This window comes from Salvia hispanica, chromosome 5 (genome assembly GCF_029641045.1).
Source record: "Salvia hispanica isolate PSC_SH4W2 chromosome 5, Shi_PSC_v1, whole genome shotgun sequence".
Classification (NCBI taxonomy): Eukaryota; Viridiplantae; Streptophyta; class Magnoliopsida; order Lamiales; family Lamiaceae; genus Salvia; species Salvia hispanica.
In genome coordinates this window covers 10,317,628-10,337,448 of record NC_142696.1, presented here as the reverse complement: position 1 = coordinate 10,337,448, position 19,821 = coordinate 10,317,628, and the positions used below count along the sequence as shown (strand labels likewise).

General features: G+C 52.1%; 34 non-coding genes and 5 pseudogenes across 34 annotated transcripts; all 39 read right to left on the bottom strand.

Moving 5' to 3' along the window:
• Positions 1 to 25: 25 nt before the first annotated feature.
• Positions 26 to 144, bottom strand: LOC148925927 (5S ribosomal RNA). The gene has a single exon (XR_016132084.1). It is a non-coding gene; the product is annotated as a 5S ribosomal RNA (ribosomal RNA).
• Positions 145 to 538: 394 nt separating this feature from the next.
• On the bottom strand, positions 539 to 657 carry LOC148925926 (5S ribosomal RNA). Its single transcript, XR_016131143.1, has one exon. It is a non-coding gene; the product is annotated as a 5S ribosomal RNA (ribosomal RNA).
• A 393-nt stretch (positions 658 to 1,050) lies between these two features.
• On the bottom strand, positions 1,051 to 1,169 carry LOC148925925 (5S ribosomal RNA). The gene has a single exon (XR_016131217.1). It is a non-coding gene; the product is annotated as a 5S ribosomal RNA (ribosomal RNA).
• A 393-nt stretch (positions 1,170 to 1,562) lies between these two features.
• On the bottom strand, positions 1,563 to 1,681 carry LOC148925924 (5S ribosomal RNA). Its single transcript, XR_016131693.1, has one exon. It is a non-coding gene; the product is annotated as a 5S ribosomal RNA (ribosomal RNA).
• A 394-nt stretch (positions 1,682 to 2,075) lies between these two features.
• On the bottom strand, positions 2,076 to 2,194 carry LOC148925923 (5S ribosomal RNA). Its single transcript, XR_016131511.1, has one exon. It is a non-coding gene; the product is annotated as a 5S ribosomal RNA (ribosomal RNA).
• Positions 2,195 to 2,587: 393 nt separating this feature from the next.
• On the bottom strand, positions 2,588 to 2,706 carry LOC148925922 (5S ribosomal RNA). The gene has a single exon (XR_016131216.1). It is a non-coding gene; the product is annotated as a 5S ribosomal RNA (ribosomal RNA).
• Positions 2,707 to 3,099: 393 nt separating this feature from the next.
• Positions 3,100 to 3,218, bottom strand: LOC148925921 (5S ribosomal RNA). Its single transcript, XR_016131692.1, has one exon. It is a non-coding gene; the product is annotated as a 5S ribosomal RNA (ribosomal RNA).
• Positions 3,219 to 3,612: 394 nt separating this feature from the next.
• LOC148925920 (5S ribosomal RNA) lies at positions 3,613 to 3,731 on the bottom strand. The gene has a single exon (XR_016131296.1). It is a non-coding gene; the product is annotated as a 5S ribosomal RNA (ribosomal RNA).
• Positions 3,732 to 4,125: 394 nt separating this feature from the next.
• LOC148925919 (5S ribosomal RNA) lies at positions 4,126 to 4,244 on the bottom strand. Its single transcript, XR_016131091.1, has one exon. It is a non-coding gene; the product is annotated as a 5S ribosomal RNA (ribosomal RNA).
• A 393-nt stretch (positions 4,245 to 4,637) lies between these two features.
• LOC148925918 (5S ribosomal RNA) lies at positions 4,638 to 4,756 on the bottom strand. Its single transcript, XR_016131691.1, has one exon. It is a non-coding gene; the product is annotated as a 5S ribosomal RNA (ribosomal RNA).
• A 394-nt stretch (positions 4,757 to 5,150) lies between these two features.
• On the bottom strand, positions 5,151 to 5,269 carry LOC148925917 (5S ribosomal RNA). Its single transcript, XR_016131841.1, has one exon. It is a non-coding gene; the product is annotated as a 5S ribosomal RNA (ribosomal RNA).
• Positions 5,270 to 5,661: 392 nt separating this feature from the next.
• Positions 5,662 to 5,767, bottom strand: LOC148925916 (5S ribosomal RNA; annotated as a pseudogene).
• Positions 5,768 to 6,159: 392 nt separating this feature from the next.
• LOC148925915 (5S ribosomal RNA) lies at positions 6,160 to 6,265 on the bottom strand (annotated as a pseudogene).
• A 394-nt stretch (positions 6,266 to 6,659) lies between these two features.
• On the bottom strand, positions 6,660 to 6,778 carry LOC148925914 (5S ribosomal RNA). The gene has a single exon (XR_016132193.1). It is a non-coding gene; the product is annotated as a 5S ribosomal RNA (ribosomal RNA).
• A 394-nt stretch (positions 6,779 to 7,172) lies between these two features.
• On the bottom strand, positions 7,173 to 7,291 carry LOC148925913 (5S ribosomal RNA). The gene has a single exon (XR_016131952.1). It is a non-coding gene; the product is annotated as a 5S ribosomal RNA (ribosomal RNA).
• Positions 7,292 to 7,685: 394 nt separating this feature from the next.
• Positions 7,686 to 7,804, bottom strand: LOC148925912 (5S ribosomal RNA). The gene has a single exon (XR_016132192.1). It is a non-coding gene; the product is annotated as a 5S ribosomal RNA (ribosomal RNA).
• A 392-nt stretch (positions 7,805 to 8,196) lies between these two features.
• On the bottom strand, positions 8,197 to 8,302 carry LOC148925911 (5S ribosomal RNA; annotated as a pseudogene).
• Positions 8,303 to 8,696: 394 nt separating this feature from the next.
• On the bottom strand, positions 8,697 to 8,815 carry LOC148925910 (5S ribosomal RNA). The gene has a single exon (XR_016132191.1). It is a non-coding gene; the product is annotated as a 5S ribosomal RNA (ribosomal RNA).
• A 393-nt stretch (positions 8,816 to 9,208) lies between these two features.
• Positions 9,209 to 9,327, bottom strand: LOC148925909 (5S ribosomal RNA). Its single transcript, XR_016131951.1, has one exon. It is a non-coding gene; the product is annotated as a 5S ribosomal RNA (ribosomal RNA).
• Positions 9,328 to 9,721: 394 nt separating this feature from the next.
• On the bottom strand, positions 9,722 to 9,840 carry LOC148925908 (5S ribosomal RNA). Its single transcript, XR_016131139.1, has one exon. It is a non-coding gene; the product is annotated as a 5S ribosomal RNA (ribosomal RNA).
• A 392-nt stretch (positions 9,841 to 10,232) lies between these two features.
• Positions 10,233 to 10,338, bottom strand: LOC148925907 (5S ribosomal RNA; annotated as a pseudogene).
• A 392-nt stretch (positions 10,339 to 10,730) lies between these two features.
• On the bottom strand, positions 10,731 to 10,836 carry LOC148925906 (5S ribosomal RNA; annotated as a pseudogene).
• A 394-nt stretch (positions 10,837 to 11,230) lies between these two features.
• Positions 11,231 to 11,349, bottom strand: LOC148925905 (5S ribosomal RNA). Its single transcript, XR_016132189.1, has one exon. It is a non-coding gene; the product is annotated as a 5S ribosomal RNA (ribosomal RNA).
• Positions 11,350 to 11,742: 393 nt separating this feature from the next.
• Positions 11,743 to 11,861, bottom strand: LOC148925904 (5S ribosomal RNA). The gene has a single exon (XR_016131950.1). It is a non-coding gene; the product is annotated as a 5S ribosomal RNA (ribosomal RNA).
• A 394-nt stretch (positions 11,862 to 12,255) lies between these two features.
• On the bottom strand, positions 12,256 to 12,374 carry LOC148925903 (5S ribosomal RNA). The gene has a single exon (XR_016132188.1). It is a non-coding gene; the product is annotated as a 5S ribosomal RNA (ribosomal RNA).
• A 393-nt stretch (positions 12,375 to 12,767) lies between these two features.
• LOC148925902 (5S ribosomal RNA) lies at positions 12,768 to 12,886 on the bottom strand. The gene has a single exon (XR_016131148.1). It is a non-coding gene; the product is annotated as a 5S ribosomal RNA (ribosomal RNA).
• Positions 12,887 to 13,280: 394 nt separating this feature from the next.
• Positions 13,281 to 13,399, bottom strand: LOC148925901 (5S ribosomal RNA). The gene has a single exon (XR_016132187.1). It is a non-coding gene; the product is annotated as a 5S ribosomal RNA (ribosomal RNA).
• A 394-nt stretch (positions 13,400 to 13,793) lies between these two features.
• LOC148925900 (5S ribosomal RNA) lies at positions 13,794 to 13,912 on the bottom strand. The gene has a single exon (XR_016131949.1). It is a non-coding gene; the product is annotated as a 5S ribosomal RNA (ribosomal RNA).
• A 394-nt stretch (positions 13,913 to 14,306) lies between these two features.
• Positions 14,307 to 14,425, bottom strand: LOC148925899 (5S ribosomal RNA). The gene has a single exon (XR_016132186.1). It is a non-coding gene; the product is annotated as a 5S ribosomal RNA (ribosomal RNA).
• Positions 14,426 to 14,818: 393 nt separating this feature from the next.
• Positions 14,819 to 14,937, bottom strand: LOC148925898 (5S ribosomal RNA). Its single transcript, XR_016131428.1, has one exon. It is a non-coding gene; the product is annotated as a 5S ribosomal RNA (ribosomal RNA).
• Positions 14,938 to 15,331: 394 nt separating this feature from the next.
• LOC148925897 (5S ribosomal RNA) lies at positions 15,332 to 15,450 on the bottom strand. Its single transcript, XR_016132185.1, has one exon. It is a non-coding gene; the product is annotated as a 5S ribosomal RNA (ribosomal RNA).
• A 394-nt stretch (positions 15,451 to 15,844) lies between these two features.
• LOC148925896 (5S ribosomal RNA) lies at positions 15,845 to 15,963 on the bottom strand. Its single transcript, XR_016131948.1, has one exon. It is a non-coding gene; the product is annotated as a 5S ribosomal RNA (ribosomal RNA).
• Positions 15,964 to 16,357: 394 nt separating this feature from the next.
• On the bottom strand, positions 16,358 to 16,476 carry LOC148925895 (5S ribosomal RNA). The gene has a single exon (XR_016132184.1). It is a non-coding gene; the product is annotated as a 5S ribosomal RNA (ribosomal RNA).
• Positions 16,477 to 16,869: 393 nt separating this feature from the next.
• LOC148925894 (5S ribosomal RNA) lies at positions 16,870 to 16,988 on the bottom strand. Its single transcript, XR_016131427.1, has one exon. It is a non-coding gene; the product is annotated as a 5S ribosomal RNA (ribosomal RNA).
• A 394-nt stretch (positions 16,989 to 17,382) lies between these two features.
• LOC148925893 (5S ribosomal RNA) lies at positions 17,383 to 17,501 on the bottom strand. The gene has a single exon (XR_016132183.1). It is a non-coding gene; the product is annotated as a 5S ribosomal RNA (ribosomal RNA).
• Positions 17,502 to 17,895: 394 nt separating this feature from the next.
• LOC148925892 (5S ribosomal RNA) lies at positions 17,896 to 18,014 on the bottom strand. The gene has a single exon (XR_016131947.1). It is a non-coding gene; the product is annotated as a 5S ribosomal RNA (ribosomal RNA).
• Positions 18,015 to 18,408: 394 nt separating this feature from the next.
• Positions 18,409 to 18,527, bottom strand: LOC148925891 (5S ribosomal RNA). The gene has a single exon (XR_016132182.1). It is a non-coding gene; the product is annotated as a 5S ribosomal RNA (ribosomal RNA).
• Positions 18,528 to 18,920: 393 nt separating this feature from the next.
• LOC148925890 (5S ribosomal RNA) lies at positions 18,921 to 19,039 on the bottom strand. Its single transcript, XR_016131147.1, has one exon. It is a non-coding gene; the product is annotated as a 5S ribosomal RNA (ribosomal RNA).
• A 394-nt stretch (positions 19,040 to 19,433) lies between these two features.
• Positions 19,434 to 19,552, bottom strand: LOC148925889 (5S ribosomal RNA). Its single transcript, XR_016132181.1, has one exon. It is a non-coding gene; the product is annotated as a 5S ribosomal RNA (ribosomal RNA).
• Positions 19,553 to 19,821: the final 269 nt, after the last annotated feature.

Genomic DNA, 19,821 nt, shown 5'->3' with positions numbered 1-19,821 from the left:
AAAAATGAACGCACTCGCAAAAAAAGGAGTGCAACACGAGGACTTCCCAGGGGGTCACCCATCCTAGTACTACTCTCGCCCAAGCACGCTTAACTTCGGAGTTCTGATGGGATCCGGTGCATTAGGGCTGGTATGATCGCACCCATCAATAGCCTCGCACTTTATTCTTTCATAGCGTACGCTCCCGTGCGCAGGTTCTGATCCCCCACCCTCCAGACGGGTATAACTTTTGATCGGGAAGGAGTTACGGGACCCACAACATATCACCGCGAAGCTCTCGCCGAGCCCCACGTTCTGAGCAACGGGTACAGCCCGTGGCTACTCCGGGAAGCAAAAAGAGGCCGTTTCGAGCCATTTCGAACACTTTTAGTTTGCAGCTACTGTTTTTCGGCACGTTTAAGATTGTGGGACCCGCTCGTCTCCGGCTCGTGGAGATTGTCGTACTTTTTGTCCTCGTACTCGACAACAGCTAATCGAGTGTCGAACCACATCAAGACCAACTGAACGGAAAAAAAAAATGAACGCACTCGCAAAAAAAGGAGTGCAACACGAGGACTTCCCATGGGGTCACCCATCCTAGTACTACTCTCGCCCAAGCACGCTTAACTTCGGAGTTCTGATGGGATCCGGTGAATTAGGGCTGGTATGATCGCACCCATCAATAGCCTCGCACTTTATTCTTTCATAGCATACGCTACCGTGCGCAGGTTCTGATCCCCCACCCTTTACACAGGCATAACTTTTGATCCGGAAGGAGTTACGGGACCCACAACATATCACCGCGAAGCTCTCGCCGAGCCCCACGTTCTGAGCTACGTGTACAGCCCGTGGCTACTCCGGGATGCAAAAAGAGGCCGTTTCGAGCCATTTCGAACACTTTTAGTTCGCAGCTACTGTTTTTCGGCACGTTTAAGATTGTGGGACCCGCTCGTCACCGGCTCGTGGAGTTTGTCGTACTTTTTGTCCTCGTACTCGACAACAGCTAATCGAGTGTCGGACCACATCAAGACCAATTGAACGGAAAAAAAAATGAACGCACTCGCAAAAAAAGGGGTGCAACACGAGGACTTCCGAGGGGGTCACCCATCCTAGTACTACTCTCGCCCAAGCACGCTTAACTTCGGAGTTCTGATGGGATCCGGTGCATTAGGGCTGGTATGATCGCACCCATCAATAGTCTCGCACTTTATTCTTTCATAGCGTACGCTCCCGTGCGCAGGTTCTGATCCCCCACCCTTCACACAGGCATAACTTTTGATCCGGAAGGAGTTACGGGACCCACAGCATATCACCGCGAAGCTCTCGCCGAGCCCCACGTTCTGAGCTACGTGTACAGCCCGTGGCTACTCCGGGAAGCAAAAAGAGGCCATTTCGAGCCATTTCGAACACTTTTAGTTCGCAGCTACTGTTTTTCGGCACGTTTAAGATTGTGGGACCCGCTCGTCACCGGCTCGTGGAGTTTGTCGTACTTTTTGTCCTCGTACTCGACAACAGCTAATCGAGTGTCGGACCACATCAAGACCAACTGAACGGAAAAAAAAATGAACGCACTCGCAAAAAAAGGGGTGCAACACGAGGACTTCCCAGGGGGTCACCCATCCTAGTACTACTCTCGCCCAAGCACGCATACCTTCGGAGTTCTGATGGGATCCGGTGCATTAGTGCTGGTATGATCGTACCCATCAATAGCCTCGCACTTTATTCTGTCATAGCGTACGCTCCCGTGCGCAGGTTCTGATCCCCCACCCTTCACACAGGCATAACTTTTGATCCTGAAGGAGTTACGGGACCCACAGCATATCACCACGAAGCTCTCGCCGAGCCCCACGTTCTGAGCTAAGTGTACAGCCCGTGGCTACTCCGGGAAGCAAAAAGAGGCCGTTTCGAGCCATTTCGAACACTTTTAGTTCACAGCTACTGTTTTTCGGCACGTTTAAGATTGTGGGACCCGCTCGTCACCGGCTCGTGGAGATTGTCGTACTTTTTGTCCTCGTACTCGACAACAGCTAATCGAGTGTCGGACCACATCAAGACCAACTGAATGGAAAAAAAAAATGAACGCACTCGAAAAAAAAGGAGTGCAACACGAGGACTTCCGAGGGGGTCACCCATCCTAGTACTACTCTCGCCCAAGCACGCTTAACTTCGGAGTTCTGATGGGATCCGGTGAATTAGGGCTGGTATGATCGCACCCATCAATAGCCTCGCACTTTATTCTTTCATAGCATACGCTACCGTGCGCAGGTTCTGATCCCCCACCCTTTACACAGGCATAACTTTTGATCCGGAAGGAGTTACGGGACCCACAACATATCACCGCGAAGCTCTCGCCGAGCCCCACGTTCTGAGCTACGTGTACAGCCCGTGGCTACTCCGGGATGCAAAAAGAGGCCGTTTCGAGCCATTTCGAACACTTTTAGTTCGCAGCTACTGTTTTTCGGCACGTTTAAGATTGTGGGACCCGCTCGTCACCGGCTCGTGGAGTTTGTCGTACTTTTTGTCCTCGTACTCGACAACAGCTAATCGAGTGTCGGACCACATCAAGACCAATTGAACGGAAAAAAAAATGAACGCACTCGCAAAAAAAGGGGTGCAACACGAGGACTTCCGAGGGGGTCACCCATCCTAGTACTACTCTCGCCCAAGCACGCTTAACTTCGGAGTTCTGATGGGATCCGGTGCATTAGGGCTGGTATGATCGCACCCATCAATAGTCTCGCACTTTATTCTTTCATAGCGTACGCTCCCGTGCGCAGGTTCTGATCCCCCACCCTTCACACAGGCATAACTTTTGATCCGGAAGGAGTTACGGGACCCACAGCATATCACCGCGAAGCTCTCGCCGAGCCCCACGTTCTGAGCTACGTGTACAGCCCGTGGCTACTCCGGGAAGCAAAAAGAGGCCATTTCGAGCCATTTCGAACACTTTTAGTTCGCAGCTACTGTTTTTCGGCACGTTTAAGATTGTGGGACCCGCTCGTCACCGGCTCGTGGAGTTTGTCGTACTTTTTGTCCTCGTACTCGACAACAGCTAATCGAGTGTCGGACCACATCAAGACCAACTGAACGGAAAAAAAAATGAACGCACTCGCAAAAAAAGGGGTGCAACACGAGGACTTCCCAGGGGGTCACCCATCCTAGTACTACTCTCGCCCAAGCACGCATACCTTCGGAGTTCTGATGGGATCCGGTGCATTAGTGCTGGTATGATCGTACCCATCAATAGCCTCGCACTTTATTCTGTCATAGCGTACGCTCCCGTGCGCAGGTTCTGATCCCCCACCCTTCACACAGGCATAACTTTTGATCCTGAAGGAGTTACGGGACCCACAGCATATCACCACGAAGCTCTCGCCGAGCCCCACGTTCTGAGCTAAGTGTACAGCCCGTGGCTACTCCGGGAAGCAAAAAGAGGCCGTTTCGAGCCATTTCGAACACTTTTAGTTCACAGCTACTGTTTTTCGGCACGTTTAAGATTGTGGGACCCGCTCGTCACCGGCTCGTGGAGATTGTCGTACTTTTTGTCCTCGTACTCGACAACAGCTAATCGAGTGTCGGACCACATCAAGACCAACTGAATGGAAAAAAAAAATGAACGCACTCGAAAAAAAAGGAGTGCAACACGAGGACTTCCCAGGGGGTCACCCATCCTAGTACTACTCTCGCCCAAGCATGCTTAACTTCGGAGTTCTGATGGGATCCGGTGCATTAGGGCTGGTATGATCGCACCCATCAATAGCCTCGCACTTTATTCTTTCATAGCGTACGCTCCCGTGCGCAGGTTCTGATCCCCCACCCTCCAGACGGGTATAACTTTTGATCGGGAAGGAGTTACGGGACCCACAACATATCACCGCGAAGCTCTCGCCGAGCCCCACGTTCTGAGCAACGGGTACAGCCCGTGGCTACTCCGGGAAGCAAAAAGAGGCCGTTTCGAGCCATTTCGAACACTTTTAGTTCGCAGCTACTGTTTTTCGGCACGTTTAAGATTGTGGGACCCGCTCGTCACCGGCTCGTGGAGATTGTCGTACTTTTTGTCCTCGTACTCGACAACAGCTAATCGAGTGTCGAACCACATCAAGACCAACTGAACGGAAAAAAAAAATGAACGCACTCGCAAAAAAAGGAGTGCAACACGAGGACTTCCCAGGGGGTCACCCATCCTAGTACTACTCTCGCCCAAGCACGCTTAACTTCGGAGTTCTGATGGGATCCGGTGAATTAGGGCTGGTATGATCGCACCCATCAATAGCCTCGCACTTTATTCTTTCATAGCATACGCTACCGTGCGCAGGTTCTGATCCCCCACCCTTCACACAGGCATAACTTTTGATCCGGAAGGAGTTACGGGACCCACAGCATATCACCGCGAAGCTCTCGCCGAGCCCCACGTTCTGAGCTACGTGTACAGCCCGTGGCTACTCCGGGAAGCAAAAAGAGGCCGTTTCGAGCCATTTCGAACACTTTTAGTTCGCAGCTACTGTTTTTCGGCACGTTTAAGATTGTGGGACCCGCTCGTCACCGGCTCGTGGAGTTTGTCGTACTTTTTGTCCTCGTACTCGACAACAGCTAATCGAGTGTCGGACCACATCAAGACCAACTGAACGGAAAAAAAAATGAACGCACTCGCAAAAAAAGGGGTGCAACACGAGGACTTCCCAGGGGGTCACCCATCCTAGTACTACTCTCGCCCAAGCACGCATACCTTCGGAGTTCTGATGGGATCCGGTGCATTAGTGCTGGTATGATCGTACCCATCAATAGCCTCGCACTTTATTCTGTCATAGCGTACGCTCCCGTGCGCAGGTTCTGATCCCCCACCCTTCACACAGGCATAACTTTTGATCCTGAAGGAGTTACGGGACCCACAGCATATCACCACGAAGCTCTCGCCGAGCCCCACGTTCTGAGCTAAGTGTACAGCCCGTGGCTACTCCGGGAAGCAAAAAGAGGCCGTTTCGAGCCATTTCGAACACTTTTAGTTCACAGCTACTGTTTTTCGGCACGTTTAAGATTGTGGGACCCGCTCGTCACCGGCTCGTGGAGATTGTCGTACTTTTTGTCCTCGTACTCGACAACAGCTAACCGAGTGTCGGACCACATCAAGACCAACTGAATGGAAAAAAAAAATGAACGCACTCGAAAAAAAAGGAGTGCAACACGAGGACTTCCCAGGGGGTCACCCATCCTAGTACTACTCTCGCCCAAGCACGCTTAACTTCGGAGTTCTGATGGGATCCGGTGCATTAGAGCTGGTATGATCGCACCCATCAATAGCCTCGCACTTTATTCTTTCATAGCGTACGCTACCGTGCGCAGGTTCTGATCCCCCACCCTTCACACAGGCATAACTTTTGATCCAGAAGGAGTTACGGGACCCACAGCATATCACCGCGAAGCTCTCGCCGAGCCCCACGTTCTGAGCTACGTGTACAGCCCGTGGCAGCTCCGGGAAGCAAAAAGAGGCCGTTTCGAGCCATTTCGAACACTTTTAGTTCGCAGCTACTGTTTTTCGGCACATTTAAGATTGTGGGACCCGCTCGTCACCGGCTCGTGGAGTTTGTCGTACTTTTTGTCCTCGTACTCGACAACAGCTAATCGAGTGTCGGACCACATCAAGACCAACTGAACGGAAATAAAATGAACGCACTCGCAAAAAAAGGGGTGCAACAGGGGGTCACCCATCCTAGTACTACTCTCGCCCAAGCACGCTTAACTTCGGAGTTCTGATGGGATCCGGTGCATTAGGGCTGGTATGATCGCACCCATCAATAGCCTCGCACTTTATTCTTTCATAGCGTACGCTCCCGTGCGCAGGTTCTGATCCCCCACCCTTCACACAGGCATAACTTTTGATCCGGAAGGAGTTACGGGACCCACAGCATATCACCGCGAAGCTCTCGCCGAGCCCCACGTTCTGAGCAACGGGTACAGCCCGTGGCTACTCTGGGAAGCAAAACGAGGCCGTTTCGAGCCATTTCGAACACTTTTAGTTCGCAGCTACAGTTTTTCGGCACGTTTAAGATTGTGGGACCCGCTCATCACCGGCTCGTGGAGATTGTCGTACTTTTTGTCCTCGTACTTGACAACCACTAATCGAGTGTCGGACCACATCAAGACCAACTGAACGGAAAAAAAATGAACGCACTCGCAAAAAAAGGGGTGCAACAGGGGGTCACCCATCCTAGTACTACTCTCGCCCAAGCACGCTTAACTTCGGAGTTCTGATGGGATCCGGTGCATTAGTGCTGGTATGATCGCACCCATCAATAGCCCCGCACTTTATTCTTTCATAGCGTACGCTCCCGTGCGCAGGTTCTGATCCCCCACCCTCCAGACGGGTATAACTTTTGATCGGGAATGAGTTACGGGACCCACAACATATCACCGCGAAGCTCTCGCCGAGCCTCACGTTCTGAGCTACGGGTACAGCCCGTGGCTACTCCGGGAAGCAAAAAGAGGCCGTTTCGAGCCATTTCGAACACTTTTAGTTTGCAGCTACTGTTTTTCGGCACGTTTAAGATTGTGGGACCCGCTCGTCACCGGCTCGTGGAGATTGTCGTACTTTTTGTCCTCGTACTCGACAACAGCTAATCGAGTGTCGGACCACATCAAGACCAAATGAATGGAAAAAAAAAATGAACGCACTCGCAAAAAAAGGGGTGCAACACGAGGACTTCCCAGGGGGTCACCCATCCTAGTACTACTCTCGCCCAAGCACGCATAACTTCGGAGTTCTGATGGGATCCGGTGCATTAGTGCTGGTATGATCGCACCCATCAATAGCCTCGCACTTTATTCTGTCATAGCGTACGCTCCCGTGCGCAGGTTCTGATCCCCCACCCTTCACACAGGCATAACTTTTGATCCGGAAGGAGTTACGGGACCCACAGCATATCACCGCGAAGCTCTCGCCGAGCCCCACGTTCTGAGCTAAGTGTACAGCCCGTGGCTACTCCGGGAAGCAAAAAGAGGCCGTTTCGAGCCATTTCGAACACTTTTAGTTCGCAGCTACTGTTTTTCGGCACGTTTAAGATTGTGGGACCCGCTCGTCACCGGCTCGTGGAGTTTGTCGTACTTTTTGTCCTCGTACTCGACAACAGCTAATCGAGTGTCGGACCACATCAAGACCAACTGAACGGAAAAAAAAAATGAACGCACTCGCAAAAAAAGGGGTGCAACACGAGGACTTCCCAGGGGGTCACCCATCCTAGTACTACTCTCGCCCAAGCACGCTTAACTTCGGAGTTCTGATGGGATCCGGTGCATTAGGGCTGGTATGATCGCACCCATCAATAGCCTCGCACTTTATTCTTTCATATCGTACGCTCCCGTGCGCAGGTTCTGATCCCCCACCCTTCACACAGGCATAACTTTTGATCCGGAAGGAGTTACGGGACCCACAGCATATCACCGCGAAGCTCTCGCCGAGCCCCACGTTCTGAGCTACGGGTACAGCCCGTGGCTACTCCGGGAAGCAAAAAGAGGCCGTTTCGAGCCATTTCGAACACTTTTAGTTCGCAGCTACAGTTTTTCGGCACGTTTAAGATTGTGGGACCCGCTCATCACCGGCTCGTGGAGATTGTCGTACTTTTTGTCCTCGTACTCGACAACAGCTAATCGAGTGTCGGACCACATCAAGACCAAATGAATGGAAAAAAAAAATGAACGCACTCGCAAAAAAAGGGGTGCAACACGAGGACTTCCCAGGGGGTCACCCATCCTAGTACTACTCTCGCCCAAGCACGCATAACTTCGGAGTTCTGATGGGATCCGGTGCATTAGTGCTGGTATGATCGCACCCATTAATAGCCTCGCACTTTATTCTGTCATAGCGTACGCTCCCGTGCGCAGGTTCTGATCCCCCACCCTTCACACAGGCATAACTTTTGATCCGGAAGGAGTTACGGGACCCACAACATATCACCGCGAAGCTCTCGCCGAGCCCCACGTTCTGAGCTAAGTGTACAGCCCGTGGCTACTCCGGGAAGCAAAAAGAGGCCGTTTCGAGCCATTTCGAACACTTTTAGTTCGCAGCTACTGTTTTTCGGCACGTTTAAGATTGTGGGACCCGCTCGTCACCGGCTCGTGGAGATTGTCGTACTTTTTGTCCTCGTACTCGACAACCACTAATCGAGTGTCGGACCACATCAAGACCAACTGAACGGAAAAAAAATGAACGCACTCGCAAAAAAAGGGGTGCAACAGGGGGTCACCCATCCTAGTACTACTCTCGCCCAAGCACGCTTAACTTCGGAGTTCTGATGGGATCCGGTGCATTAGTGCTGGTATGATCGCACCCATCAATAGCCCCGCACTTTATTCTTTCATAGCGTACGCTCCCGTGCGCAGGTTCTGATCCCCCACCCTCCAGACGGGTATAACTTTTGATCGGGAATGAGTTACGGGACCCACAACATATCACCGCGAAGCTCTCGCCGAGCCCCACGTTCTGAGCTACGGGTACAGCCCGTGGCTACTCCGGGAAGCAAAAAGAGGCCGTTTCGAGCCATTTCGAACACTTTTAGTTCGCAGCTACTGTTTTTCGGCACGTTTAAGATTGTGGGACCCGCTCGTCACCGGCTCGTGGAGATTGTCGTACTTTTTGTCCTCGTACTCGACAACAGCTAATCGAGTGTCGGACCACATCAAGACCAAATGAATGGAAAAAAAAAATGAACGCACTCGCAAAAAAAGGGGTGCAACACGAGGACTTCCCAGGGGGTCACCCATCCTAGTACTACTCTCGCCCAAGCACGCATAACTTCGGAGTTCTGATGGGATCCGGTGCATTAGTGCTGGTATGATCGCACCCATCAATAGCCTCGCACTTTATTCTGTCATAGCGTACGCTCCCGTGCGCAGGTTCTGATCCCCCACCCTTCACACAGGCATAACTTTTGATCCGGAAGGAGTTACGGGACCCACAGCATATCACCGCGAAGCTCTCGCCGAGCCCCACGTTCTGAGCTAAGTGTACAGCCCGTGGCTACTCCGGGAAGCAAAAAGAGGCCGTTTCGAGCCATTTCGAACACTTTTAGTTCGCAGCTACTGTTTTTCGGCACGTTTAAGATTGTGGGACCCGCTCGTCACCGGCTCGTGGAGTTTGTCGTACTTTTTGTCCTCGTACTCGACAACAGCTAATCGAGTGTCGGACCACATCAAGACCAACTGAACGGAAAAAAAAATGAACGCACTCGCAAAAAAAGGGGTGCAACACGAGGACTTCCCAGGGGGTCACCCATCCTAGTACTACTCTCGCCCAAGCACGCTTAACTTCGGAGTTCTGATGGGATCCGGTGCATTAGGGCTGGTATGATCGCACCCATCAATAGCCTCGCACTTTATTCTTTCATATCGTACGCTCCCGTGCGCAGGTTCTGATCCCCCACCCTTCACACAGGCATAACTTTTGATCCGGAAGGAGTTACGGGACCCACAGCATATCACCGCGAAGCTCTCGCCGAGCCCTACGTTCTGAGCTACGGGTACAGCCCGTGGCTACTCCAGGAAGCAAAAAGAGGCCGTTTCGAGCCATTTCGAACACTTTTAGTTCGCAGCTACAGTTTTTCGGCACGTTTAAGATTGTGGGACCCGCTCATCACCGGCTCGTGGAGATTGTCGTACTTTTTGTCCTCGTACTCGACAACAGCTAATCGAGTGTCGGACCACATCAAGACCAAATGAATGGAAAAAAAAAATGAACGCACTCGCAAAAAAAGGGGTGCAACACGAGGACTTCCCAGGGGGTCACCCATCCTAGTACTACTCTCGCCCAAGCACGCATAACTTCGGAGTTCTGATGGGATCCGGTGCATTAGTACTGGTATGATCGCACCCATTAATAGCCTCGCACTTTATTCTGTCATAGCGTACGCTCCCGTGCGCAGGTTCTGATCCCCCACCCTTCACACAGGCATAACTTTTGATCCGGAAGGAGTTACGGGACCCACAGCATATCACCGCGAAGCTCTCGCCGAGCCCCACGTTCTGAGCTAAGTGTACAGCCCGTGGCTACTCCGGGAAGCAAAAAGAGGCCGTTTCGAGCCATTTCGAACACTTTTAGTTCGCAGCTACTGTTTTTCGGCACGTTTAAGATTGTGGGACCCGCTCGTCACCGGCTCGTGGAGATTGTCGTACTTTTTGTCCTCGTACTCGACAACCACTAATCGACTGTCGGACCACATCAAGACCAACTGAACGGAAAAAAAATGAACGCACTCGCAAAAAAAGGGGTGCAACAGGGGGTCACCCATCCTAGTACTACTCTCGCCCAAGCACGCTTAACTTCGGAGTTCTGATGGGATCCGGTGCATTAGTGCTGGTATGATCGCACCCATCAATAGCCCCGCACTTTATTCTTTCATAGCGTACGCTCCCGTGCGCAGGTTCTGATCCCCCACCCTCCAGACGGGTATAACTTTTGATCGGGAATGAGTTACGGGACCCACAACATATCACCGCGAAGCTCTCGCCGAGCCCCACGTTCTGAGCTATGGGTACAGCCCGTGGCTACTCCGGGAAGCAAAAAGAGGCCGTTTCGAGCCATTTCGAACACTTTTAGTTCGCAGCCACTGTTTTTCGGCACGTTTAAGATTGTGGGACCCGCTCGTCACCGGCTCGTGGAGATTGTCGTACTTTTTGTCCTCGTACTCGACAACCACTAATCGAGTGTCGGACCACATCAAGACCAACTGAACGGAAAAAAAATGAACGCACTTGCAAAAAAAGGGGTGCAACAGGGGGTCACCCATCCTAGTACTACTCTCGCCCAAGCACGCTTAACTTCGGAGTTCTGATGGGATCCGGTGCATTAGTGCTGGTATGATCGCACCCATCAATAGCCCCGCACTTTATTCTTTCATAGCGTACGCTCCCGTGCGCAGGTTCTGATCCCCCACCCTCCAGACGGGTATAACTTTTGATCGGGAATGAGTTACGGGACCCACAACATATCACCGCGAAGCTCTCGCCGAGCCCCACGTTCTGAGCTACGGGTACAGCCCGTGGCTACTCCGGGAAGCAAAAAGAGGCCGTTTCGAGCCATTTCGAACACTTTTAGTTCGCAGCTACTGTTTTTCAGCACGTTTAAGATTGTGGGACCCGCTCGTCACCGGCTCGTGGAGATTGTCGTACTTTTTGTCCTCGTACTCGACAACAGCTAATCGAGTGTCGGACCACATCAAGACCAAATGAATGGAAAAAAAAAATGAACGCACTCGCAAAAAAAGGGGTGCAACACGAGGACTTCCCAGGGGGTCACCCATCCTAGTACTACTCTCGCCCAAGCACGCATAACTTCGGAGTTCTGATGGGATCCGGTGCATTAGTGCTGGTATGATCGCACCCATCAATAGCCTCGCACTTTATTCTGTCATAGCGTACGCTCCCGTGCGCAGGTTCTGATCCCCCACCCTTCACACAGGCATAACTTTTGATCCGGAAGGAGTTACGGGACCCACAGCATATCACCGCGAAGCTCTCGCCGAGCCCCACGTTCTGAGCTAAGTGTACAGCCCGTGGCTACTCCGGGAAGCAAAAAGAGGCCGTTTCGAGCCATTTCGAACACTTTTAGTTCGCAGCTACTGTTTTTCGGCACGTTTAAGATTGTGGGACCCGCTCGTCACCGGCTCGTGGAGTTTGTCGTACTTTTTGTCCTCGTACTCGACAACAGCTAATCGAGTGTCGGACCACATCAAGACCAACTGAACGGAAAAAAAAATGAACGCACTCGCAAAAAAAGGGGTGCAACACGAGGACTTCCCAGGGGGTCACCCATCCTAGTACTACTCTCGCCCAAGCACGCTTAACTTCGGAGTTCTGATGGGATCCGGTGCATTAGGGCTGGTATGATCGCACCCATCAATAGGCTCGCACTTTATTCTTTCATATCGTACGCTCCCGTGCGCAGGTTCTGATCCCCCACCCTTCACACAGGCATAACTTTTGATCCGGAAGGAGTTACGGGACCCACAGCATATCACCGCGAAGCTCTCGCCGAGCCCCACGTTCTGAGCTACGGGTACAGCCCGTGGCTACTCCGGGAAGCAAAAAGAGGCCGTTTCGAGCCATTTCGAACACTTTTAGTTCGCAGCTACAGTTTTTCGGCACGTTTAAGATTGTGGGACCCGCTCATCACCGGCTCGTGGAGATTGTCGTACTTTTTGTCCTCGTACTCGACAACAGCTAATCGAGTGTCGGACCACATCAAGACCAAATGAATGGAAAAAAAAAATGAACGCACTCGCAAAAAAAGGGGTGCAACACGAGGACTTCCCAGGGGGTCACCCATCCTAGTACTACTCTCGCCCAAGCACGCATAACTTCGGAGTTCTGATGGGATCCGGTGCATTAGTGCTGGTATGATCGCACCCATGAATAGCCTCGCACTTTATTCTGTCATAGCGTACGCTCCCGTGCGCAGGTTCTGATCCCCCACCCTTCACACAGGCATAACTTTTGATCCGGAAGGAGTTACGGGACCCACAGCATATCACCGCGAAGCTCTCGCCGAGCCCCACGTTCTGAGCTAAGTGTACAGCCCGTGGCTACTCCGGGAAGCAAAAAGAGGCCGTTTCGAGCCATTTCGAACACTTTTAGTTCGCAGCTACTGTTTTTCGGCACGTTTAAGATTGTGGGACCCGCTCGTCACCGGCTCGTGGAGTTTGTCGTACTTTTTGTCCTCGTACTCGACAACAGCTAATCGAGTGTCGGACCACATCAAGACCAACTGAACGAAAAAAAAAATGAACGCACTCGCAAAAAAAGGGGAGCAACACGAGGACTTCCCAGGGGGTCACCCATCCTAGTACTACTCTCGCCCAAGCACGCTTAACTTCGGAGTTCTGATGGGATCCGGTGCATTAGGGCTGGTATGATCGCACCCATCAATAGCCTCGCACTTTATTCTTTCATATCGTACGCTCCCGTGCGCAGGTTCTGATCCCCCACCCTTCACACTGGCATAACTTTTGATCCGGAAGGAGTTACGGGACCCACAGCATATCACCGCGAAGCTCTCGCCGAGCCCCACGTTCTGAGCTACGGGTACAGCCCGTGGCTACTCCGGGAAGCAAAAAGAGGCCGTTTCGAGCCATTTCGAACACTTTTAGTTCGCAGCTACAGTTTTTCGGCACGTTTAAGATTGTGGGACCCGCTCATCACCGGCTCGTGGAGATTGTCGTACTTTTTGTCCTCGTACTCGACAACAGCTAATCGAGTGTCGGACCACATCAAGACCAAATGAATGGAAAAAAAAAATGAACGCACTCGCAAAAAAAGGGGTGCAACACGAGGACTTCCCAGGGGGTCACCCATCCTAGTACTACTCTCGCCCAAGCACGCATAACTTCGGAGTTCTGATGGGATCCGGTGCATTAGTGCTGGTATGATCGCACCCATCAATAGCCTCGCACTTTATTCTGTCATAGCGTACGCTCCCGTGCGCAGGTTCTGATCCCCCACCCTTCACACAGGCATAACTTTTGATCCGGAAGGAGTTACGGGACCCACAGCATATCACCGCGAAGCTCTCGCCGAGCCCCACGTTCTGAGCTAAGTGTACAGCCCGTGGCTACTCCGGGAAGCAAAAAGAGGCCGTTTCGAGCCATTTCGAACACTTTTAGTTCGCAGCTACTGTTTTTCGGCACGTTTAAGATTGTGGGACCCGCTCGTCACCGGCTCGTGGAGTTTGTCGTACTTTTTGTCCTCGTACTCGACAACAGCTAATCGAGTGTCGGACCACATCAAGACCAACTGAACGGAAAAAAAAAATGAACGCACTCGCAAAAAAAGGGGTGCAACACGAGGACTTCCCAGGGGGTCACCCATCCTAGTACTACTCTCGCCCAAGCACGCTTAACTTCGGAGTTCTGATGGGATCCGGTGCATTAGGGCTGGTATGATCGCACCCATCAATAGCCTCGCACTTTATTCTTTCATATCGTACGCTCCCGTGCGCAGGTTCTGATCCCCCACCCATCACACAGGCATAACTTTTGATCCGGAAGGAGTTACGGGACCCACAGCATATCAACGCGAAGCTCTCGCCGAGCCCCACGTTCTGAGTTACGGGTACAGCCCGTGGCTACTCCGGGAAGCAAAAAGAGGCCGTTTCGAGCCATTTCGAACACTTTTAGTTCGCAGCTACAGTTTTTCGGCACGTTTAAGATTGTGGGACCCGCTCATCACCGGCTCGTGGAGATTGTCGTACTTTTTGTCCTCGTACTCGACAACAGCTAATCGAGTGTCGGACCACATCAAGACCAAATGAATGGAAAAAAAAAATGAACGCACTCGCAAAAAAAGGGGTGCAACACGAGGACTTCCCAGGGGGTCACCCATCCTAGTACTACTCTCGCCCAAGCACGCATAACTTCGGAGTTCTGATGGGATCCGGTGCATTAGTGCTGGTATGATCGCACCCATCAATAGCCTCGCACTTTATTCTGTCATAGCGTACGCTCCCGTGCGCAGGTTCTGATCCCCCACCCTTCACACAGGCATAACTTTTGATCCGGAAGGAGTTACGGGACCCACAGCATATCACCGCGAAGCTCTCGCCGAGCCCCACGTTCTGAGCTAAGTGTACAGCCCGTGGCTACTCCGGGAAGCAAAAAGAGGCCGTTTCGAGCCATTTCGAACACTTTTAGTTCGCAGCTACTGTTTTTCGGCACGTTTAAGATTGTGGGACCCGCTCGTCACCGGCTCGTGGAGTTTGTCGTACTTTTTGTCCTCGTACTCGACAACAGCTAATCGAGTGTCGGACCACATCAAGACCAACTGAACGAAAAAAAAAATGAACGCACTCGCAAAAAAAGGGGAGCAACACGAGGACTTCCCAGGGGGTCACCCATCCTAGTACTACTCTCGCCCAAGCACGCTTAACTTCAGAGTTCTGATGGGATCCGGTGCATTAGGGCTGGTATGATCGCACCCATCAATAGGCTCGCACTTTATTCTGTCATAGCGTACGCTCCCGTGCGCAGGTTCTGATCCCCCACCCTTCACACAGGCATAACTTTTGATCCGGAAGGAGTTACGGGACCCACAGCATATCACCGCGAAGCTCTCGCCGAGCCCCACGTTCTGAGCTAAGTGTACAGCCCGTGGCTACTCCGGGAAGCAAAAAGAGGCCGTTTCGAGCCATTTCGAACACTTTTAGTTCGCAGCTACAGTTTTTCGGCACGTTTAAGATTGTGGGACCCGCTCATCACCGGCTCGTGGAGATTGTCGTACTTTTTGTCCTCGTACTCGACAACAGCTAATCGAGTGTCGGACCACATCAAGACCAAATGAATGGAAAAAAAAAATGAACGCACTCGCAAAAAAAGGGGTGCAACACGAGGACTTCCCAGGGGGTCACCCATCCTAGTACTACTCTCGCCCAAGCACGCATAACTTCGGAGTTCTGATGGGATCCGGTGCATTAGTGCTGGTATGATCGCACCCATCAATAGCCTCGCACTTTATTCTGTCATAGCGTACGCTCCCGTGCGCAGGTTCTGATCCCCCACCCTTCACACAGGCATAACTTTTGATCCGGAAGGAGTTACGGGACCCACAGCATATCACCGCGAAGCTCTCGCCGAGCCCCACGTTCTGAGCTAAGTGTACAGCCCGTGGCTACTCCGGGAAGCAAAAAGAGGCCGTTTCGAGCCATTTCGAACACTTTTAGTTCGCAGCTACTGTTTTTCGGCACGTTTAAGATTGTGGGACCCGCTCGTCACCGGCTCGTGGAGTTTGTCGTACTTTTTGTCCTCGTACTCGACAACAGCTAATCGAGTGTCGGACCACATCAAGACCAACTGAACGGAAAAAAAAAATGAACGCACTCGCAAAAAAAGGGGTGCAACACGAGGACTTCCCAGGGGGTCACCCATCCTAGTACTACTCTCGCCCAAGCACGCTTAACTTCGGAGTTCTGATGGGATCCGGTGCATTAGGGCTGGTATGATCGCACCCATCAATAGCCTCGCACTTTATTCTTTCATATCGTACGCTCCCGTGCGCAGGTTCTGATCCCCCACCCATCACACAGGCATAACTTTTGATCCGGAAGGAGTTACGGGACCCACAGCATATCAACGCGAAGCTCTCGCCGAGCCCCACGTTCTGAGCTACGGGTACAGCCCGTGGCTACTCCGGGAAGCAAAAAGAGGCCGTTTCGAGCCATTTCGAACACTTTTAGTTCGCAGCTACAGTTTTTCGGCACGTTTAAGATTGTGGGACCCGCTCATCACCGGCTCGTGGAGATTGTCGTACTTTTTGTCCTCGTACTCGACAACAGCTAATCGAGTGTCGGACCACATCAAGACCAAATGAATGGAAAAAAAAAATGAACGCACTCGCAAAAAAAGGGGTGCAACACGAGGACTTCCCAGGGGGTCACCCATCCTAGTACTACTCTCGCCCAAGCACGCATAACTTCGGAGTTCTGATGGGATCCGGTGCATTAGTGCTGGTATGATCGCACCCATCAATAGCCTCGCACTTTATTCTGTCATAGCGTACGCTCCCGTGCGCAGGTTCTGATCCCCCACCCTTCACACAGGCATAACTTTTGATCCGGAAGGAGTTACGGGACCCACAGCATATCACCGCGAAGCTCTCGCCGAGCCCCACGTTCTGAGCTAAGTGTACAGCCCGTGGCTACTCCGGGAAGCAAAAAGAGGCCGTTTCGAGCCATTTCGAACACTTTTAGTTCGCAGCTACTGTTTTTCGGCACGTTTAAGATTGTGGGACCCGCTCGTCACCGGCTCGTGGAGTTTGTCGTACTTTTTGTCCTCGTACTCGACAACAGCTAATCGAGTGTCGGACCACATCAAGACCAACTGAACGAAAAAAAAAATGAACGCACTCGCAAAAAAAGGGGAGCAACACGAGGACTTCCCAGGGGGTCACCCATCCTAGTACTACTCTCGCCCAAGCACGCTTAACTTCAGAGTTCTGATGGGATCCGGTGCATTAGGGCTGGTATGATCGCACCCATCAATAGCCTCGCACTTTATTCTTTCATATCGTACGCTCCCGTGCGCAGGTTCTGATCCCCCACCCTTCACACTGGCATAACTTTTGATCCGGAAGGAGTTACGGGACCCACAGCATATCACCGCGAAGCTCTCGCCGAGCCCCACGTTCTGAGCTACGGGTACAGCCCGTGGCTACTCCGGGAAGCAAAAAGAGGCCGTTTCGAGCCATTTCGAACACTTTTAGTTCGCAGCTACAGTTTTTCGGCACGTTTAAGATTGTGGGACCCGCTCATCACCGGCTCGTGGAGATTGTCGTACTTTTTGTCCTCGTACTCGACAACAGCTAATCGAGTGTCGGACCACATCAAGACCAAATGAATGGAAAAAAAAAATGAACGCACTCGCAAAAAAAGGGGTGCAACACGAGGACTTCCCAGGGGGTCACCCATCCTAGTACTACTCTCGCCCAAGCACGCATAACTTCGGAGTTCTGATGGGATCCGGTGCATTAGTGCTGGTATGATCGCACCCATCAATAGCCTCGCACTTTATTCTGTCATAGCGTACGCTCCCGTGCGCAGGTTCTGATCCCCCACCCTTCACACAGGCATAACTTTTGATCCGGAAGGAGTTACGGGACCCACAGCATATCACCGCGAAGCTCTCGCCGAGCCCCACGTTCTGAGCTAAGTGTACAGCCCGTGGCTACTCCGGGAAGCAAAAAGAGGCCGTTTCGAGCCATTTCGAACACTTTTAGTTCGCAGCTACTGTTTTTCGGCACGTTTAAGATTGTGGGACCCGCTCGTCACCGGCTCGTGGAGTTTGTCGTACTTTTTGTCCTCGTACTCGACAACAGCTAATCGAGTGTCGGACCACATCAAGACCAACTGAACGGAAAAAAAAAATGAACGCACTCGCAAAAAAAGGGGTGCAACACGAGGACTTCCCAGGGGGTCACCCATCCTAGTACTACTCTCGCCCAAGCACGCTTAACTTCGGAGTTCTGATGGGATCCGGTGCATTAGGGCTGGTATGATCGCACCCATCAATAGCCTCGCACTTTATTCTTTCATATCGTACGCTCCCGTGCGCAGGTTCTGATCCCCCACCCATCACACAGGCATAACTTTTGATCCGGAAGGAGTTACGGGACCCACAGCATATCAACGCGAAGCTCTCGCCGAGCCCCACGTTCTGAGCTACGGGTACAGCCCGTGGCTACTCCGGGAAGCAAAAAGAGGCCGTTTCGAGCCATTTCGAACACTTTTAGTTCGCAGCTACAGTTTTTCGGCACGTTTAAGATTGTGGGACCCGCTCATCACCGGCTCGTGGAGATTGTCGTACTTTTTGTCCTCGTACTCGACAACAGCTAATCGAGTGTCGGACCACATCAAGACCAAATGAATGGAAAAAAAAAATGAACGCACTCGCAAAAAAAGGGGTGCAACACGAGGACTTCCCAGGGGGTCACCCATCCTAGTACTACTCTCGCCCAAGCACGCATAACTTCGGAGTTCTGATGGGATCCGGTGCATTAGTGCTGGTATGATCGCACCCATCAATAGCCTCGCACTTTATTCTGTCATAGCGTACGCTCCCGTGCGCAGGTTCTGATCCCCCACCCTTCACACAGGCATAACTTTTGATCCGGAAGGAGTTACGGGACCCACAGCATATCACCGCGAAGCTCTCGCCGAGCCCCACGTTCTGAGCTAAGTGTACAGCCCGTGGCTACTCCGGGAAGCAAAAAGAGGCCGTTTCGAGCCATTTCGAACACTTTTAGCTCGCAGCTACTGTTTTTCGGCACGTTTAAGATTGTGGGACCCGCTCGTCACCGGCTCGTGGAGTTTGTCGTACTTTTTGTCCTCGTACTCGACAACAGCTAATCGAGTGTCGGACCACATCAAGACCAACTGAACGAAAAAAAAAATGAACGCACTCGCAAAAAAAGGGGAGCAACACGAGGACTTCCCAGGGGGTCACCCATCCTAGTACTACTCTCGCCCAAGCACGCTTAACTTCGGAGTTCTGATGGGATCCGGTGCATTAGGGCTGGTATGATCGCACCCATCAATAGCCTCGCACTTTATTCTTTCATATCGTACGCTCCCGTGCGCAGGTTCTGATCCCCCACCCTTCACACTGGCATAACTTTTGATCCGGAAGGAGTTACGGGACCCACAGCATATCACCGCGAAGCTCTCGCCGAGCCCCACGTTCTGAGCTACGGGTACAGCCCGTGGCTACTCCGGGAAGCAAAAAGAGGCCGTTTCGAGCCATTTCGAACACTTTTAGTTCGCAGCTACAGTTTTTCGGCACGTTTAAGATTGTGGGACCCGCTCATCACCGGCTCGTGGAGATTGTCGTACTTTTTGTCCTCGTACTCGACAACAGCTAATCGAGTGTCGGACCACATCAAGACCAAATGAATGGAAAAAAAAAATGAACGCACTCGCAAAAAAAGGGGTGCAACACGAGGACTTCCCAGGGGGTCACCCATCCTAGTACTACTCTCGCCCAAGCACGCATAACTTCGGAGTTCTGATGGGATCCGGTGCATTAGTGCTGGTATGATCGCACCCATCAATAGCCTCGCACTTTATTCTGTCATAGCGTACGCTCCCGTGCGCAGGTTCTGATCCCCCACCCTTCACACAGGCATAACTTTTGATCCGGAAGGAGTTACGGGACCCACAGCATATCACCGCGAAGCTCTCGCCGAGCCCCACGTTCTGAGCTAAGTGTACAGCCCGTGGCTACTCCGGGAAGCAAAAAGAGGCCGTTTCGAGCCATTTCGAACACTTTTAGTTCGCAGCTACTGTTTTTCGGCACGTTTAAGATTGTGGGACCC